Consider the following 19,883-nt stretch of genomic DNA (forward strand, 5'->3'; position numbering starts at 1 on the left):
ACTAATCATATGCATATACTATATTCCTGGCAGGAGTAGCAGGACGCCGAAATGTTGCGCGATTTTTAACAGAATGTTCGAAAAAGTAGAGGGTCGACTTAAGAGTTAAATGTTGATATTTGGTTATGTTGTCAACCAAACTCAATATTACCATTGTAATACAGTAAATAGCCTATAGTTAAGGCTATCTTACAAACTAATGTAACCGTATTTATTCAACCTTAAAATTAATAACACATCATGGCCACATGTTGTCATAGAAAGCATGCATGTTCAAGATAGCATGCAAATTCTAGAATAATCTGCAACGGCACTGATCATTTGCACCGTGTACTTTAATGTAATCTCAACTGCAATCCAGGTTATTTGGTTGTGCTATTAGATGTGACAAAATATAAAGTTGTTGTACAAGTATTCAAAATATCTCACATTGTATACCCATTGAGCATTGTTGTGCTTTTACATGGTTAAAAGCGCAGTGATAACACAAAACGAAACCAAAAATCGGACATTTCAAATTCCAATGGAAAATGTGTTTTGCTTTTAGATCAGGGATAGGCAACATTGATGGGGTGGGGGGCCCACAAAAAATGAGGGACCACGGTGGATCGCGGGTCTGCATACCCACACATGCTTTCAGAGCACTAGCGAGTAAAACATTTTAGGGGCACTTCACTTGACAGCGGAGAGTAAAAATTTACGTTTCAGAGTTTCCTTAAAATTCTACACATGTTGCCACGGGGCGTAGAGGAAATGTTCTACACATTTACCAACTACGAACTCTCACACGAAAATACACACATAGTTGATAAGAAAGATGGCACCGACAGAGATGGTCGCCTCGCTTCAGATCCTTAGAAAACTATGCAGTTTTGTTTTTCACTGTATTATTTCTCACGTTGTTAGCCCAGAAAATCTCAAGTGTTATTACAACCCGGAAGAGCTATTGGATATAAAAGCGATGTCAACTTACCATCTCTACGACCAGGAATACGTCTTTCCCGAAGCGGACCCTTTGTTCGGAACCTCCACCATGGACATGCGATCTTATCCCAGAGGCCGACAGAAAACAACGCGGTCGCCGCAGGAGAGGCAGATAGAGCGGCCTACTGGTCAGACTCGGAAGGCGAGCACACCATCCACCGCTTCCGAGCATATTACTCGCCAATGTCCAATCTCTAGATAACAAGATCAGGGCACGAGTTGCAATCCAGAGAAACATCAGAGAATGTAACAGTCTCTGTTTCAAGGAAACATGGCTCACTCGGGATATGTTGTCAGAGTCGGTACAGCCATCCGGTTTCTTCATGCATCGCGCCGACAGAAATAAACATCTCTCTGGTAAGAAGAAGGGCAGGGGTGTATGTCTTATGATTAACAACTCATGGTGTAATCACAACAACATACAGGAACTCAAGTCCAAGTCCAAGCAGATCTCTCGTCGGCCCTGAAAGAACTTCACTGGACTATGTAAACTGGAAACCACACATCCTGAGGATGCATTTATTGTAGCTGGGGGTTTTAACAAAGCTAACTTAAGAACCATACTTCCTCAATTCTAGCAGCATATCAAATGCGCAACAAGAAATGGTAGCTTTCTGGATCATTGCTACTTGAACTTCCGTGATGCATACAAAGCCCTCCCCCGCCCTGCCTTCGACAAATCTGACCATGACTCAATTTTGTTGCTCCCAGCCTATAGACAGAAACTTAAACAGGAAGTGCCCGTGCTCAGGTCAATACAACGGTGGTCTGACCAATCGGATTCCAAGCTTCAAGATTGCTTCGATCACGTGGACTGGGATATGTTCCGGATAGCCTCAGACAATAACATTGATGTATACGCTGACTCGGTGAGCGAGTTTATTAGCTAGTGCATCGGAGATGTCGTACCCTCTGTGACCATTAAAACCTTCCTTAACCAGAAACCATGGATTGATGGCAGCATTCGCACATAACTGAAAGTGCAAATCATCGCTTTTAATCATGGCAAGGCAACCGGAAACACAACCGAATACAAACAGCACAGATATTCCCTCCGCAAGGCAAGCAAAGCGTCAGTATAGATGAAAAGTAGTCACAATTCAACGGCTTTCGAACACGAGACGTATGTGGTAGGGTCTACAGTTAATCACGGATTACAACGAAAAAAACAGCCCTGTCGCGGACATTGACGTCTAGCTCCCAGACAAATTAAACAACTTCTTTGCTTCCTTTGAGGACAGTATTGTGCCACTGACACGGCCCACTACCAAAGCCTGTGGGCTCTCCTTCTCCGTGACCAACAGAAGTAAAACATTTAAACATGTTAACCCTCACAAGGATGCCGGGCCAGATGGCATCCCTAGCTGCGACCTCAGAGCATGCGTGTTTACGGACATATTCAACTAATCCCTATCCGTTGTCACCACATGCTTCAAGATGGCCACCATTGTTCCTGTTCCCAAGAAACCTAAGGTAACTGAACTAAATGACTATCGCGCCATTGCACTCACTTCTGTCATCATGAAATGCTTTGAGAGGCTAGTTAAGGACCATATCACCTCCACCCTACCTGTCACCCTAGACCCACTCCAAGTTGCTTACCACCCCAATAGGTCCACAGTCGATGCAATCGTCATCACACTGCACACTGTCCTATCCCATCTGGACAAGAGTAAGAATGATATTCATTGACTACAGCTCAGCATTTAACACGAGAGTACCCTCCAAACTCATCATTAAGCTTGTGACCCTGGGTCTCGACAACACCCTGTGCAACTGGGTCCTGGACTTTCTGACGGGCCGCCCCCAGGTGGTGAAGGTAGGAAACAACATCTCCACCCCACTGATCCTCAACACTGGGGCCCCAGAAGGGTGCGTTCTCAGCCCTCTCCTGTACTCCCTGTTCACCCATGACCGCATGGTCATGCACGCTTCCAACTCAATCATCACGTTTGCAGACGACACTACAGTGGTTACAAACAAAACTACAGACACTAGAGTGGACACTACAGGCCTGATTACCAACAACAACGAGATAGCCTACAGGGAGGAGGTGAGGGCCCTCATGGTGTGGTGTCAGGAAAATAACCTCCCACTCAACGTCAACAAAACAAAGGAGATGATCGTGGACTTCACGAAATAGCAGAGAGAGCTATTATTTCTATGTGGGGTTCTAGGTTTGATTTTCTATGTTGGTTTGTGTATGATTCCCAATTAGAGGCAGCTGGTAATCGTTGACTCTAAATAGGGCTCATACTTCATTTGCATTTTTCCACCTGTGGGTTATGGGATATTGTTTATGTGTAGTTGCCTGTTCGCGCTGCATTGTCACGGTTTGTTAATTCTTTATTTGTTTTGTATTTGCTTAAGTTTCACTTTATTCATTAAAAGTATGTGGAACTCAAAGTGGGGTCTGTAAATGTATATAGGTTCAGAACTTTGGTGAAATAGCACAGTTACAAATAGAAATCAAACTGGATGGACATCAGAAATAGAGGAAGGACTAAAAACAACCAAAAAATAACTATTGTAAAATAGACTGTTTCTGTAAACTGTGTATAAGATGTATAAATTGAAGGTGAAAGCCAAAGTGTTTATTAGTTTACTCCAATTGGGGGATCGGTGGTAGGGTTTGCGGGGAATAATAATAAAGGTATATTCTTTTTTAAAAGTATTTATGTCTATATAGGTATGTGTATGTATATATGTGTATATGTATGCATGCGTGTATGGATATATATATATTTACCAAAAAAATACATGGGGGATTGGAAATGATGCAGACAATTACATTGATGGAAGCTACATTCTTTCCGCAATATTAAGCTGATCCACCCCTTAAAATAAAAAAAATAAAAAAACAATACCACACACAGACATGGGGGGAACAGAGGATAATGTACACATAGAGTAATGAGGGGATGTAATCCAGGTGTTGTAATGGCTTTCTTCTGTGGACGAAGGATCGGACCAAAGCGCAGCGTGGTTAGAGTTCAACATGTTTAATAAAGACCATAAACGTGAACACTACAAAATACCAAAACAACAAATGTGAAAAACCGAAACAGTCCTCTGTCCTCTCATGATATGGAAAGGCACACATGTCCATATAAGGTCCCATAGTTGTTAGTGCATGTCAGAGCAAAGGACAAGCAAAGACAAACAGCGACAACCGAGGAGAACAAAGAGAATCACAGACAGACAGAGTGACAGACATACAGAGACAGACTGCACAACAGGGAGGCAAGAGGCACAGTTATAGTGGTGAGTATTATCTCCAGTGATGGGTTTGCACATTGTATTTTGTTGGGTTAAAAAATAAGGACTATGTTTCACCAGTCACTGGTTCGGTAAAAGTTGAAAAACGCTGTACTATAATTGCCTATGTTATGTGTCAGTAACATTACTGCCTGTGTGGGCTGGTGTGGCTCGAATGCCAGGGAATAATACTTTTTGTCCCAGTCCGCCCCTGGTCTCGAGACTGGAACATTCACTACAACACTGCTGGCTATGCTAGCTTACTAATTTAAAAAAATGTTAGCTGACATGGGCTAATTGAGTGACTGTCAGTGACTGACAAAACAAGAGAAAACTGTTGATGTAGAAGCAAATTTTGAAATTTCACCTTATGTATTCTATTATTATAAGTTCCTAAAAAAATTGGGACATTTACTGACCTACAAAGGGGGGCCCCCAGTTGCCCATCCCTGCTTCAGATGGTTGAAAGCTTAGTGATAAAACATTGGGAATTCAACAAACTTTTGTCTTTTTGAGTGGGTGAAAATAGGTTGTAATCTCATTGATTACGTATCAAGCAAATATTACCCAATTCTCCATGTTAAAAAGGATGTGGTTTGCCCAGTGGGATACCTCTGGACTGCAATCCCTCCTGTGGGCGGCTGCACCTCAAACAGAAAGAAACGGGGTTTTATACAAGTCAAGAACATAGTGTCCTGGTTCCTTGTGGTTGTGGGCCATTGTCCTGGTTCTTTGTGGATGTGGGAGCTTGTCTGCTGCATTAGTTGCCTTTTGTTTGTAGTTGACGAATGTTGGCATTGTCCTGCTTGAATATTTCCCAATCGAAGGCGTCTAGGCAGTGCTTTAACCCACTCTGGATGTCCTCATTTCCCCGCCGTGATCTTGACACGCTTGGCTGTCAATAACATGACAGTAACACTTTACTTAAATCATCCAGATATAATGCATTATGTATCCTGACAAAATGACAGGCAGTTCAACCTCTACAGGATCGGTGTCCCTGTACCGGGATGGTTGAGCTAACGTGCACTAATGTGATTAGCATGACATTGTAAATAACAGCAAACTTTCCAGGACATAGACATGTTTTATATGGGCGGAAAGCTTAAATTCTTGTTAATCTAACTGCACTGTCCAATTACAGTAGCTATTACAGTGAAAATAATACCATGCTATTGTTTGAGGAGAGTGCACAACAACAAACCCTGGTTTGATACATTCACCACTGAAGGTAAATATTGTACTTACATTCAGTAATCTTGCTCTGATTTGTCATCCTGAGGGTCCCAGAGATAAAATGTTGCATCGTTCTGTTTGATCAAATACATTTTTATATTCAAATGTAGGAACTGGGTTCTACAGTATGAACCCCTGCGGTCTTTGGCTCCACACCCACCCCGCCTGGCCATCTAGATGTGTAAAAGTTAGTGTATAAGCTAATGATCCATCATGTATAGTATGACATTCTGGGAGTGTGTAAACTTACATTTTGCATGACCATATATAATTTTTGTATGTTCTCTATAGTTATGTACTTAAATGTATCAATTGACCAATTCGGCACATTTGGGCATACTTCATACAAAATATTGTCCACTATTGCAATGCTTCACTGGATCAATCTGAAACTTTGCGCACACACTGCTTTGCAGAATCTAAATTAGATTATGGCCTTTCTCTTGCATTTGAAAGATTATGAAAAAAATAGATAGTGAAAACGCATGAAATTGTAAGCCTTGTTATAGGACATTATAAAGGATCCTACATGCTTACAAACAAGCTATAAAGCATTACAGCTGGATACTTTAAGTTAAGTGTTACCAGCAGAGGATTTTGGTGAGAAAAAAATCTCACTTTACAGTGCCTGTTTGTCACCTCCTAAACCAGTTTCCTGTTTCGTGTAGGTTTGGTTGTTGTTTGAGGCAGTGGGACAAAACCACATCACATCATGACAACCTGTCATAATTTCCTTGTTTAGACAACGCTGTATATTAATAACTAGATTCTCCGAAGATAACTAGGTTATGTGACAGTCAGAAGCCTTATGACAGTCATGTCAGTGTTTCTATCTTGTCAGAGGAACAAGATGCGTATCTGTTACAGCGGCTTTGTATAAACAACATACAAGCTAATAATAAACAGTTCAAAAAACTCCTATTAAAAACTACTGTTTAATACTCGTTAAAGCATAACTGAATGTAAAGTGTTACCAAAAACATTTTCCTTTTCATGGAAGAACAACCCAAAGTGACACAGCAAGTTCCCTTGTATTGCTTACACACAATACACTGGGTCAGCACATGCACATGGAACTCAATTGGACGCCTGTGCATATTTTATGACCTATCTATGACGTCTATAGTCTCGATGTATCACTATATCTATTGTCTGGTTCAAAACATAACCTCAGACCAAATCAAGAATACACTGCATCAGTCCAAGTCATGAGACGAAAAACTCTTTGCTAATCATATGGGAATCTATAGACAAACACTGTGTGAAAGCATAAGGGAAGCCTTGTACAGTATGTCAAACCAAAGAAAGGTGAAGATGCTTGCTTCATTGAAGGAAAACAATGTGAGCGTTTCCAACGATTGTAATATGTTTTGATCAGCAGGTTCTCACTTCCTCTGCGTCAGAGACAACTGGGTCATCACACAAATTATATATGTGTGTTTTCTTACATAGCCATTGACTACACATCTCTCTACCTACGGTATATGAACAGTAACCTACTTTATATGTTCCGCATTTTTAACAACTGAAGAAAAAGGAAAGTCAGGCCCTTCAGAGCATGAGAACAAAGGAAGGAATGTCTATGTTTTGGCTACATTTCTGGGCCTGTATCCACAACGAGTCTCAGACCAGTGCTGAACTAGGATCAGTTTGGGCTTTTAAATCATAATAAATTGGAGAGAAGACCTGATATGATATGCACTTCTACTCTGATACACTTTGTGAATACGGGCCCTGGCGTTAGACTATTCTAAGGCTGACTACACTTACTGTTGGCTATAATCTTTGGAAATTATTTGGTCAGTATGACCTCTGAATATCTGAGGCATCTCACATAATTATTCTTTGTATCGCTGCATGAATATGCTGCTCTATGCAAATATACTTTTTCCATTCCCTGAGCTTATAGAGTAGTTACCCAATGCAAATTCAAAACAACGAATCCTCTATGCTGAGTTGGTGGATTTACTAGTTTGACATCCACACACAGAGCCCATAGATACTTGACTGGTTTTCCACACAGCAACATTACATCATGCATGGCCAAACAAAACAAGACAAACAGGACAAGACGATGGCTAAAATAGATCGGTACACATACTACCACTTTTTCTGTGACACTCATTTACTGTACCACATGACCCAATAAACACAAACCTCAGGCAGTCACACAGTTCCCTGTAGCATCACAATAATGGTAGGGTTGAGGCCAAGATTTTCCATCAGTAGACAATTAAGTAATTTCAGCAATAAGGCATGAGAACCCAGGGATTATTGTGTGATAACTGTTCTTAGGCCAGAGGTAGCAAACTATGATAGCAAACTATGTGCATTTTTGTTTGCTTTACCTTCTTTTTTTCTATTGCCAATTATAATGATTATAATGATCCTAATAAATTAATTTGAATGAATGAACGAAATGCCCTGACATTGATGATGATTTTTTGCAAATCCAAATCAGTTTTCCACATTCTGTCATCATAACATTGATTTTGTGGGGGTTGAAATGATGTGGAAACAATGTTTTTGCCCAGTGAGCTGTTGCACAGGTAGGATAGGCACATAGCAAGGCTTATATTAACCCCCGCTGTACCAAACCAAATATTAGTAGCATGGGGAAATATTCTCTAGATGCTTTTTTCCAGGAGAGATGAAGTTGATCAATTGACTGGCTGGGCTTTGTAACAGTGGATGCGCATTGAAAATGAAAATAGATTTTTGGGGGGTTTGTATCATTTGATTTAAACATGCCTATCACTTTAAATATATATATTTTTTGTGAAACAAACAAGAAATAAGACAAAAAAAAACAGAACTTGAGCGTGCATAACTATTCACCCCCCAAAGTCAATACTTTGTGGTGCCACCTTTAGTGGCAATTACAGCTGTAAGTCTCTTGGGGTATGTCTTTAAAATCTTAGCACATCTAGCCACTGGGATATTTACCCATTTTTCAAGGTAAAACTGCTCCAACTCCTTCAAGTTGGATGGGTTCTGCTGGTGTAAATCATACCACAAATTCTCAATTGGATTGAGGTCTGGTCTTTGACTAGGCCATTCCAAGACATTTAAATGTTTCCCCTTAAACCACTTGAGTGTTGCATGAGCAGTATGCTTATGGTCATTGTCCTGCTGGAAGGCGAACCTCCGTCCCAGTCTCAAATCTCTGGAAAACAAACAGATTTGATTTGATTTGATTTTAAATTTGATTTGATTTGAGGTTTCCTTCAAGAATTTCCATTTATTTAGCACCATCCATCATTTCTTCAATTCTGACCAGTTTCCCAGTCCCTGCCAATGAAAAACATCTCCACAGCATAATGCTGGTGTTCTCGGGGTGATGAGAGGTGTTGGGTTTGTGCCAGACATAGTGTTTTCCTTGATGGCCAAAAAGCTCAATTTTAGTGTCATCTGACCAGAGTATCTTCTTCCACATGTTTGAGCTTTTGGCTTTTGGCGAACACCAAACCTGTTTGCTTATTTTTTTCTTTAAGCAATGTATTTTTTTCTGGCCACTCTTCCATAAAGCCCAGCTCTGTGAAGTGTATGACTTAAAGTGATCCTATGGACATATGCACTAATCTCCGCTGTGGAGCTTTGCAGCTCCTTCAGGGTTATCTTTGGTCTCTTTGTTGCCTCTCTGATTAATGCTCTCCTTGCCTGGTCTGTGAGTTTTGGTGGGCGGCCCTCTCTTGGCAGCTTTGTTGTGGTGCCATATTCTTTCATGTCTTTGTAATGGATTTAGTGGTGCTCCGTGGGATGTTCAAAGTTTCAGATATTTTTTTATAACCCAACCCTGATTTGTACTTCTCCACAATTTTGTCCATAACCTGTTTGGAGAGCTCCTTGGTCTTCATGGTGCCGCTTGCTTGATGTTGGCCCTTGCTTAGTGGTGTTGCAAACTCTGGGGCCTTTCAGAACAGGTGTATATATACTGAGATCATGTGACAGATCATGTGACACTTAAATAAAGTCCAGCTGTGTACAATCTAACTAATTATGCGACTTCTGAAGGTAATTGGTTGCACCAGATCTTATTTTGGGGCTTCATAACAAAGGGGGGGAATATGTATGCACGCACCACTTTTCTGTTTTAAATTTTTTTATCATTTCTGGAAACAAGTTATTTTTTTCATTTCACCAATTTTGACTATTTTGTGTATGTCTACTACATGAAATCCAGATCAATTTAAATTACAGGTTGTAATGCAACAAAATTGGAAAAATTCCAGGGGAGATGAATGCTTTTGCAAGGCACTGTATACAGGAGGCACCGGTACAGAGTCAATGTGCGGGGGGCACAGGTTAGTTGAGGTAATTGAGGTAATATGTACATGTAAGTAGAGGTAAAGTGACTATGCATAGATAATAAACAGAGAGTAGCAGCGTAAAATGGGGGGGTAGGTAATGTTAACAGGCATTACCCGTGGAATGCAGGGATTTGTGGTGCAATAACTTCCTGTTAAAACCAATCAGCATCCAGGATCCAAACAACCTGTTTTTATGCTCGGACACAGTATGTCCAGAAACTGTTCAGTAAATCCCCACAAACCACCACACTCAACTTTAACGTCTCCGACCGCATCCACCCGTCTCTCCCATAAATGTCAGTAAATGGCTATGAACTTGCTCAAGGTTGTGCATGCTTATTCAACCCACTGAATGCTAATCAAATCAAAGTGTATTTGTCACGTGCGCCAAATTCAACAGGTGTAGACCTTACAGTGAAATGCTTACTTAAAGAGGGTTTGGGGGAGGCACACAATGCAAATAGTCCGGGTAGCCATTTGATTACCTGTTCAGGAGTCTTATAGCTTGGGGGATAAAACGGTTGAGAAGCCTTTTTGTCCTTGACTTGGCACTCTGGTACCGCTTGCCATGTGGTAGTAGAGAGAACAGTCTATGACTGTGGGGGCAGGGGTCTTTGACAATTTTTAGGGCCTTCCTCTGACATCACCTGGTGTAGAGGTCCTGGATGGCAGTGATGTAGTGGGCCGTACGCACTACCCTCTGTAGTACCTTGCGGTCGGAGGCCGAGCAATTGCCGTACCATTCAGTGATGCAGCTGTAGAACCTTTTGAGGATCTGACGACCCATGCCAAATCTTTTTAATTTCCTGAGGGAGAGTAGGCTTCGTCGTGCCCTCTTCACGACTGTCTTAGTGTGTTTGGACTATTCAAGTTTGTTGGTGATGTTGACACCAAGCAACTTGTGGCTCTCAACCTGCTCCACTACAGCCCCGTCAGTGAGAATGGGGGTGTGCTCGGTCCTCCTTTTCCTGTAGTGCACAATCATCTCCTTAGTCTTGGTTACGTTGAGGGATAGGTTGTTATTCTGGCAACACCCAGCCAGGTCTCTGACCTCCTGCCTATAGGCTGTCTCATCGTTGTCGGTGATCAGGCCTACCACTGTTGTGTCGTCAGCAAACTTAATGATGGTGTTGGAGTCGTGCCTGGCAATGCAGTCATGGGTGAACAGGGAGTACAGGAGGGGACTGAACATGCACCCCTGAGGGGCTCCAGTGTTGAGGATCAGCATGGCAGATGTGTTGCTACCTACCCTCACCAACTGGGGGTGGCCTGTCAGGAAGTCCAGGATCCAGTTGCAGAGGGAGGTGTTTAGTCCCAGGATCCTTAACTTAGTGATGAGCTTTGAGGGTACTATGGTGTTGAAAGCTGAGCTGTAGTCAATGAATAGCATTCTCACATTCTCACTGTTCCTTTTGTCCAGGTGGCAAAGGGCAGTGTGGAGTGCAATAGAGATTACAACATCTGTGGATCTGTTTGGGTGGTATGCAAATTGGAGTGGGTCTAGGGTTTCTGGGATAATGGTGTTGATGTGAGCCATTACCTTAGAATTTTGGTCGGATTTAACAAATGGAGGGCGAGGGAGAGCTTTGTATGCTTCTCTGTGTGTGGAGTACTAGTGATCTAGATTTTTTCCCTCTGGATGCACATTTAACATGTTGATAGAAATGAGGTAGAACAGATTTAAGTTTCCCTACATTAAAGTCTCCAGCCACTAGGAGCACCGCCTCTGGTTGAGCGGTTTCCTGTTTTCTTATTTCCTTATACAGCTGACTGAGTGCGGTCTTAGTCCGTCTGTGGTGGTAAATAAACAGCCACGAAAGGTATAGCTGAAAAATCTCTAGGCAAATAGTGTGGTCTGCATTTCATCACAAGATACTCTAATTCAGGCAAGCAAAATCTAGAGACTTCCTTAGATTTCGTGCACCAGCTGTTGTTTACAAATATGCACAGACCGGCCCTCCTCATCTTACCGGAGTGTGCCGTTCTATCTTGCCGGTGCAGAGTATATCCCGCTAGCTGAATATCCATGTCATCATTCAGCCACGATTCCATGAAACATAAGATATTACAGTTTTTGATGTCCATTTGGTAGGATATTTGTGATTGTACCTCGTCTAATTTGTTGTCCAAGGACTGCACGTGAGTAATATTGATAGTAACGGCAGCTTTCTCACTCGCCTTCTGCGGATCCTTAGGAGGCACTAATGCTTGTCATTGCTAGCTTGCCTTAGTGACTGTCACTGATATATTAAAAACACAATTATTCAATGAATGAATGAATTACAGTGAATTAGGAATGAATAAATTACTTTTAATTATTTGTATTAATATTATACATCCGGGTTCCTACACCTTTTCAGAAATAAAATTCAAGCATCACTATCAAGGGTTTTCCAGCACCTCAAGACATCACTATGCTGAAACAACTGTTAGTTCCTTGAATAAAACACACAAATACACTTCTTGAAGGATGACAATTAATTTCAGTACAACAGGAGAAAGTGGTTAATAGCATCTGCATTTAGTCTAAGCAGGGCCTGAAACTAAAGTAACCCCCATGGAGGCTTGCCCTTGGCCAAACCTGTATGACTCCTGCCAGTACTCTGCTCAATTATTTTAAACACTTTTCTTCATCTTTGAATTTCAAATGTGGTGCTTACCTGCTTACATGGGTTAAAGGGGTGTGGGGGTATATCTCATTTGGAGGAAAATGACCGAGCCTATTCAAAGATCAACAATAGTGTTTTCAAAAGAATAAAGGACAGTACTGACAGGAGTCTCCCCGGACCCCGTATGTAGGGACTTTGTACAATGCTTGAACAAGGCTGTTGAACTTGACATTTGTGTCTGTCTTTATTCTTTAATCTAACATATCATACAGAAACATGGTATCAGAAGTTGCTCGAAAACCACACGTTTGTTATTTTTGTAGCTAAGTACTGTATAGGCACAGTTAGGTTCCATATGCGAACGCACGCCGTTTCCTACTGCTAACGTTAGTCACACCACTGTTCAACTTGTTGTTAGCTGGCATCACTACCTACCTCGATGGCTGAAGGCAAAGAGATATCCTATTCCATCACAATGGCCGCAAACATTCCACCACCAAAACCCATGGTTCTCACAGGGGACTGGAATACTATTAGGGACTAACTTCAAGGATGAATTCAAGGACTATGCGCTGGCGACCGGTCTACACGAAAAACCCAACGAGGTCCAAGCGGCAACTCTGAGGAGCTTAATGGGCAGCGAATGCCGGCATATCTACCGGCACAATCTTACCCTCACAGCAGGACAACAGGGTGACGCAAAGTATGACGCCATACTGAATGTATTGGGGAATTACTTCAAACCCGCCCGGAACGTAATTTACGAGTGGTTCGTTTTTGGAAGCTGCAAACAGGAAGAGGGTGAGTCAGTACACAACTTCATAACCCATTTGAAATGTCCGCTACTTGTGAATAGAGGGGATTGAAAGATGAACTTATTCGTGACAAAATAGTGCTGGGAATTGCAAGAGAGAGAGGCTTAACATTAGTGACTGCCATTGAAATGTGCCGCACTGCCGAAGTCACTGAAATGAGAGCAATGGAAATCGAAACCCCACACACCGACACTGATACTGTTCATGCTGTTGCCAGGCAGACATTCAGACAAAACCAATTGAGGTAGAGTAATTCACCACGAATGGTGAACACAGACAGCCCCATAGCAAGCAAATACTGTGGAAATGCACACGCATGAGGCGAAGAGCACTATGGAAAACCATGTAGAGCTTGTAGAACTAATAATCACTTTGCAAAAGTGTGTCGCAAAACAAGGGTGAGTGAGGGCAAGATTCACTGTGTTGATGATATCACATGTACATGCATGAATCCATTGGGGCTGTACACTTAAGAGGGAAGAAATGGTTTGTGACACTACAATTACATAACAAGCTGCAACAATGTCAACTGAATTCTGGTGCTACGTTACAAAGACAAAATCAATCTGACACTTGACACGCATCTCTTTCCCAGCGTTACTAGACTAAAGCTGTACTTAGGAGTGCTAATGAGCTCTCTGTGCATATTTGACGCCGAAAGTGTTATTCAGGGTCACAAACACAAGCTGGAGTTTGAGATCGTGAAAACCAGTCAACATCCTCTCCTCTCGGGCTCTACATGCGAATGCCTGGGACTGATGCAGTTCACCATACCAAATGACCTGCACATCGTGGAGCATGTCCAGCAGGGACCCCTGTCCAAAGAACAACTACTCAGCAGATATGACGATGCATTCAATGGACCAGTTCAATCAGTACCTGGGGAGGTACACTTTGAATTGAATGAGAGCATCACTCCAGTCCAGTGTGCTCCTCGCAATGAAAGTGGCTGTGAAGGCCCAGCTGGAGTAAGTATGAGGCCGATGGCTACATGACATCTGTGACTGAACCAACTGACTGGATCAGCAATATGGTCATAGTGAAAAAGCACGAGAAGCTGAGGGTCTGCATCGACCCAAAGCATCTGAACCAAGCACAGAAACGCACCCATTACATTATGGCGACACTGGAGGATGTCCTCTACAAGGACTGGATTTTCACCTTGGGGGACACCCAAGATGCATTCCGGCAATGCAAGCTGGATGAAGAAAGCAGCTCTTCATGACTACCTTCTGGACCCCCTGGGGTCAGAAATGCTGGTTCAAGCTCCCGTTTGGTGACTCAGTGGCAACTGAGGTATACCAACACAAGCAGCACAAGTTGGCTGGGCTCAAGGGCACTGAACCCATCGCTGATGATGTCCTGATCGCAGGCTGTGGTGACACAGACAAAGAAACAGAACGCAACCACGATGTGAAGCTCCTGGCACTGATGGAGCACTACCGATCAGTTAAGCTGTGCCTTGGCCTGAAGAAGCTGCATGTCAAGGTGAAAGATGTCCAGTTCTATGGCCACATTCTCTCGGCCAAAGGCCTGGAGCCGGAACAACAAGATGTTCAACAGATCAATCAGGCAGACTACTTAAACGTCACAGCCTAGCTCAGATTAGGCACTGACTAGGACGAACACCTACAGTCACTGAAGTCCATGGTTCTCACAGGTTGGCCGTACCTGAAAGAGGAGACACCGTTCACAGCGAGAGAATAATAGACCTTTCAAGATGAGATCAGCTTGCAACATGGCATCTTGTTCAGAGGTCAGAAGGTCATTATCCCCAAATAACTACACCCAGAGATGCTTACTCGAATACACTCCGGTCACATTGGAGGTGACGCATGCTAACACCAGGCACATGAAACATTATACTGTCAAACATGCAAGCAGAAATTAAAGACTTTGTCAGCAGCTGTACCACATGCAACGAGTACACTCATGAAGAGCAAAAGGAAACCATGACGTCGCACGAACTGCCCACAAGGGCCTGGCAAATCGTCAGCATGGACTTAGTCTTTTTGTCTGTGGCTGAATGTCTTCTCATTGTTGATCACTACTCCGACTTTTGGGATATTGAACTGCTCCCTGACTTGTCTGCAGAGACGGTCATAAAGTGCTGCAAGGCGCAGTTTTCAAGGCAAGGCCAGCCTGACAACGTCATCACAGACAATGGCCCACAATTCACTGCACAGTTCAAGCGTTTCCCCTCAGAATGAGAGTTTGACCACTCTCCAAGTCATCCAAAGGCACATGGCAAGGCAGAGTCATTTGTCAAGATTGCAAAAAAACTGTTAGGCAAGGCCTTGCGTGACAGCAGCGAGCCCTGAAAGTAAATCTTACAGTGGGGGAACATACACACCGAAAACATGGACAGCAGCCCAGACTACCATCCCCATAGCTAACAAGCTACTTGAGCCCTGCGTCATTGTTGGCATCACGGACAACTCCGCCACAGAAAGCAGCTCGCTAAGTGCTTCTACAACCGGACTGCTCGAGACCTACCAGAGCTGGAGGTGGGTGAAACGATAAGGATGAAACCTCTGCCGGGAGACCACACAGGACTTTGGAGGCTGGGCACGTGCCTACAGAGAGTTGCACCACGTTCTTACCTGTTGAATTTTGGTTGCTCCCTCTGATCTGCACGTAGCAGAGCAGACAACAAATCAGAACATGCCATACACTCACCTAGATGAGCTGGATCACTGTCCAGGCCTAAGGGCAAGGGGTGCAGAATTGAGACATGAGCCAACTGAAGGTGAGGCTTCTACCCCACTAAGGTCTCCAGCTCGTGGCCCTAATCCTACCCCTGTCAGAGCCCACACTTACTCACAGATGGGTTGGCTGTGTTCATATGTACAAAAGTTTATAACATAAATAAAAATCATCTGAGGAATGGTAGTTTTGACCCTGATTATGTAGAAGAGCCAATCAAGAGTGAGACGCAGGTGGAACTTTGCAACTATTGGGTGTATCCGAGAGCATAAAGAGTCAACCAAGCATCTTTGAGAATTTATCTGTAAACTCAAGAAATAGGGTTGAGAGGGTGCTATGTACACAGTACTTAGCCATTTCCAGCTTGATTGGTTGGAGGACGTCCTCCAGAAGTGGTCATAATTACCATGTATGTCCATGGAAGGGGGTGAGGCCTACAAGCCTCCTAGGTTTTGTATTGAAGTCAATGAAGCCAGAGGAGGATGGAAGCTAGCTGTGCTCCAGCTACACCATGGTGCTACTCCAGACAGTGCTGTTGAAGTTACTGTAGACATTCATTGCAAAACCATGTATTTTAATCAATTATTTGGTTACATATGAAATCAAAATTAATATATTTAGTGTTGTTTTATCTAAAAAGGATAACATTAACAATGTTATACTATTTTAATGAAATTTCACTCAGGAGGATGGTCCTCCTCTTCCTACCCTGAGGAGACTCCACTGGTAGATTGTGATCATTGCATTTTTTCCCTCTATCAGGTGAACGTCGCTTTCCACACAAGAGACACCATTGCTCAGAATCTCCTCTAGCCAACGACATCTTGTTTTGACAGTGCCCAGAGGAAGGCCTATTGTCACGGCCGTCATGGGAAGAAGTGGACCAAAGCGCAGTGTGGTGAGCGTACATTTTCCTTTTATTCAAAATGTCGCCAACAAAAAAAAGAAACAACAAAACCAACCGTGCCGCTTACAAGGGCCATAGTGCCCCTGACAAAAGACAACTTCCCACAATTAACAAAGGGGAAAAGGCTGCCTAAGTATGATTCCCAATCAGAGACCATGATAGACAGCTGTCCCTGATTGAGAACCATACCCGGCCAAAACATAGAAATACAGAACATAGAATGTCCACCCAAATCACACCCTGACAAAACCAAGTAGAGACATAAAAAGGCTCTCTAAGGTCAGGGAGTGACACCTATAGCCTTATGGAAAATATTATGTACCCTCGATTCATTCAGTCAAACAACTACAAGGACCTGTGTTTTACTGCTGCTGTGGGTGAAGTGTGCACTGGACTTGAACACTCCCTCTCCTGGATTGGTTTGCCTGCTAAACACCTGAGGAAATCTATTGACTTCCATTAGCCTTAACAGTGTCTGTTCTTTGTATATATTTATGATGATGTATTTGTGTACTTGTAATATTTCATATTTATTCATTTCATTGCAAGTTGTACTTGTAATTCAGCCTGTTGCTATAATGATTTAAACCATTAAAAAAACTATCATGGATTTAGGGATGCTGAAACTCCCAGCAACCAATGCTTACACCAAATCCATGCTTTCAAAACCATGAAGGGGAGTGTACAAGTCCACACTTCCGGAGAGTAGAGAATCGGGGTGCGGCCTTATCCTCTTGACCCCCTTTGGTACGTTAGGGCATCAACCATGGATCTCCACCTACACGGAACATTGGAGGAATGTCTCACCTGAGAAATGCAGTCAAAGCCAGCTGTGGCAGCTGAGATTCAGAGACTTATCAATCCCAAAAGTGACACCAGACAGTGACTGAAAAACAGTGAGAGGGAAAAGTATGTGTCTGGTTAAACAAAAGTGGAGATCTGGAATCTGGATTGAAGACACACACACCCTTTCCAGTCGGCTAACTGCTTTTGGATCAGGGATAACTTATGCTTGAAATTAAGAGGAATATTATATTTTAAATGTAACCTTTATTTAACTAGGCAAGTCAGTTAAGAACAAATTCTTATTTACAATGACAGCCTACCCTGGCCAATCCCGGACAACACTGGGCCCATTGTGCTCCGCCCTATGGAACTCCCAATCACAGCTAGATGTGATACAGCCTGGACTCAAACCAGAGACTGTAGTGACGCCTCTTGCGTTGAGATGCAGTGCCTTAGACAGCGACGCCACTCGGGAGCCCAAGAGAACAGACATTTCAGACTGCAACCGGACTGCAACTTTTTGTATATTTCATACATAGGATACTACATATACAAGTACTTTACAAAACCTCTTGGTCCTTAGACAATGATTACAAAGCAAGTGCCATACTATTATGCTTTTATTAGCAGTACCCGAATACCAATTCATGCTTGCTGACGACATATTGTCAAAGAGAAGTGTTTGACTTGACCACAAAGTTACTGACTGTTTCAGTTTGTCAGGGAGGTTGAAAGAAAAATGTAATACTGGCACTGCAGGTATTGAGTAAACTATGATGTACTTTCCCATAATAAAACAATTCTATTTTTGACCTACATTGTGTTGCCTACACTACATTAAAGCCACTAGTTACATTGTACCATCAGAATATTGACACATACATACAGTACCCGTCAAAAGTTTGGACACACCTACTCATTCAAGGGTTTTCTTTATTTTTTTACTATTTTCGACAATGTAGAATAAACTATGAAATAACACATATGGAATCATGAAGTAACCAATAAAGTGTTAAACAAATCAAAATATATTTTAGATTCTTCAAAGTAGCCACCCTTTGCCTTGATGACTGCTTTGCACATTCTTAGACCCACTCCAATTTGCATACCGCCCAAACAGATCCACAAATGATGCATTCTCTATTGCACTCCACACTGCCCTTTCCCACCTGGATGAAAGGAACACCTATGTGAGAATGCTATGACTACAGCTCAGCTTTCAACACCATAGTGCCCTCAAAGCTCATCAATAAGCTAAGCACCCTGGGATAAAACACTAAACACTGACTTCCTGACGGGCCACCCCCAGGTGGTAAGGGTAGGTAACACCACATCCACCACGCTGATCCTCAACACAGGGGCCCTTCAGGGGTGGGTGCTCAGCCCCTCCTGTACTCCCTGTTCACTCATGACTGCACCGCCAGGCACGACCCCAACACCATCATTACATTTTCTGATGACACAACAGGCCTGATCATAGACAACAACGAGACAGCCTAAAGAGAGAAGGTCAGAGACCTGGCCGTGTGGTGCCAGGACAACAACCTCTCGCTCAACGTGATCAAGACAAAGGAGATGATTGTGGACTACAGGAAAAAGAGGACCAAGCACGCCCCATTTTCATCGACGAGGCTGCAGTGGAGCAGGTTGAGAACTTCAAGTTCCTTGGCGTCCACATCAACAACAAACTAACATGGTCCAAGCACAACTGCTAGCTAACTGCTAGCTTGTCTACGAACTGTTAGCTTGTTAGCACAGGCCTGCTAACCGTCTGAATCGCCGAGTCCCAAACACTCACCGGACCCATATTTACTTCCTATCTCTTCTAGATTTTTAATCTGTTTATATCTTTCCGGAAACCTGCCTCACCCAATGTGATACGGAATCGCTATTATTTTTTATTTTTTTTAGAACACACTCAAGAACCTCCAGAAGCTAACCAGCTAACTAGCTACAAGCTATTTAGTCATTGTTAACTTTTTTTCAACCTGGATAACACTCGCCAGTCCAGCTTCCCTGCCCCATCCACCGCTGCCCCCTGGACACTGATCTCTTGGCTACATAGCTGATGCACTCTGGACTGTCCATTAATCACGGTACTCCATTCTGCTTGTTTATGTTTTATCTGTCGGCCCCGTTGCCTAGTCAACGCCATTTTACCTGCTGTTGTTGTGCTAGCTGATTAGCTGTTGTCTCACCTACTGTTTAAGCTAGCTTTCCCAATTCAACACCTGTGATTACTGTATGCCTCGCTGTATGTCTCTCTCAAATG

At 42.9% G+C, this 19,883-nt stretch overlaps 1 long non-coding RNA gene across 1 annotated transcript in view; it reads left to right on the forward strand.

The window, feature by feature from the left end:
- The first annotated feature begins 4,169 nt into the window (after window positions 1-4,169).
- LOC112260214 overlaps window positions 4,170-19,883 on the forward strand; it is a 34,815-nt gene continuing 19,101 nt past the window's right edge. The window contains exons 1-2 of the long non-coding RNA XR_002954996.2: window positions 4,170-4,248; window positions 16,681-16,816. This is a non-coding gene — a long non-coding RNA (uncharacterized LOC112260214). The remainder of the gene's footprint in view (window positions 4,249-16,680; window positions 16,817-19,883) is intronic.

Source organism: Oncorhynchus tshawytscha, linkage group LG10 (assembly GCF_018296145.1).
Source record: "Oncorhynchus tshawytscha isolate Ot180627B linkage group LG10, Otsh_v2.0, whole genome shotgun sequence".
Lineage (NCBI taxonomy): Eukaryota > Metazoa > Chordata > Actinopteri > Salmoniformes > Salmonidae > Oncorhynchus > Oncorhynchus tshawytscha.